The sequence below is a fragment of the Cynoglossus semilaevis genome, chromosome W (genome assembly GCF_000523025.1).
Source record: "Cynoglossus semilaevis isolate Cse_v1.0 chromosome W, Cse_v1.0, whole genome shotgun sequence".
Lineage (NCBI taxonomy): Eukaryota > Metazoa > Chordata > Actinopteri > Pleuronectiformes > Cynoglossidae > Cynoglossus > Cynoglossus semilaevis.
The window spans coordinates 12198269-12199865 of NC_024327.1; positions in this window are offsets into that span (position 1 = coordinate 12198269).

The following is a 1597-nucleotide window of genomic DNA, read 5'->3' on the forward strand; positions in this document are numbered from 1 at the left end:
TCTTTTGCTGTGAACGAATCATTTTCTGTAAACTAATCTTTCGCCATGAACTAATCTTTTGCTGTGAACGAATCATTCTCTGTGAACTAATATTTTGGCGTGAACTAATCTTTCGCCGTGAACTAATCTTTTGCTGTGAACTAATCACTATGAACGGATCATTCTCTGTGAACTAATCTTTCGCCGTGAACTAATCTTTTGCTGTGAACTAATCACTATGAACGGATCATTCTCTGTGAACTAATCTTTCGCCTCGTTCTCGCAGATTCGTTTCATTTGTCACGTGAAAAAGCTCGGGTCTTTTTTGCTCTCATTCACATTGTGGTGAGTGTTTTTTTTCTTAGCTTTTCACATGGTTTTAATTACTTATGGCATTTTGTGTACTTTGTAGACTTTGTCAGCAGAAGCAAACCATGTTGCCTTATTTAGTGTCGGAGAACCGCAGCCTTCTTTACAACACCCACAATAGGGCTAAAGCGCCACCTGCTGTAAAACGAATGAAATGATTAGTTCAAGATTCGTTCACGACTCGTTCATTTTACTGTTCGAGAGTCAAAGATTCGAATCAATAAAAAGAGTCGGTCTTCCCATCTCTACAACGAATCCACTCCTACGGTGTTTGTTTACATCTGTCAACCCCGCGAATCCGGCCGAGGAGGAGGTCTTGCGATAATTCACCTCTGTTCCCTAAACCCAATAACCAGTTTTTAAATGACTTTGCTGCTCTGCTTACTAATTTGTCTACCCTCTCACCAAACAATATAGTACTGGGAGATTTCAACTTCCACATGGATAATATTAATAACCCTCTTACCAAAGACTTGCATGGACAGCTTTGGAATCCAACAGTTTACTAATGTCCCTCATACTCATGGGCACATCTTGGACCTAATTTGCTGCTCTGGTGTCTCTCCTTCCAACCACACAGCTGATGAACTCCCAATAACTGACCATTTCCTCCTCTCATTTAATATAAGTGTCCCTCTTTTTGTTTCCAAGCTGCCCCGTCTCATCTCCTACCGTAATATTAAGAACATTAACTTGGACTCTCTTGCCTCTAGTATTTACCCCCTCATGGATTTTCACAATCTAACCACCCCGATGAACTAGTCTTTCACTACAACGTTGGACTTCAACACATACTCAACTCTCTTGCTCCGCTAAAAAACAGGTCTGTTTCCTTCTCCCGTTCTGCCCCCTGGTTTACACCAGAACTTTAACTCATGAAAGCCAAAGGCTGACAACTTGAACGGCTCCAACGCAAATCCGGACTAACTATTCACAAAGACATTTACAAGAATCACATGCTGCACTACAAGGACTGCATCACCCAATTAAATCCAATTACTACACTGATTTAATCTGTTCACATGAAGGCAACAAAAAATCACTATACTCACTGTACAAGAAGATTGTCCAAGCCCCAGACTCTCTACCATCTCATCTGTACTCAACTGTATTCTGTAACTCCCTCATGGCATTTTTTGATGAAAAGATCCAGAAAATTCATAAGCATCTTAGTCCACAACCCACCTCCGACACTACATGTGATCTCCCCCCTTCTACCCACTCAGTTTCCTCCTTTCTGCTCCCCTCC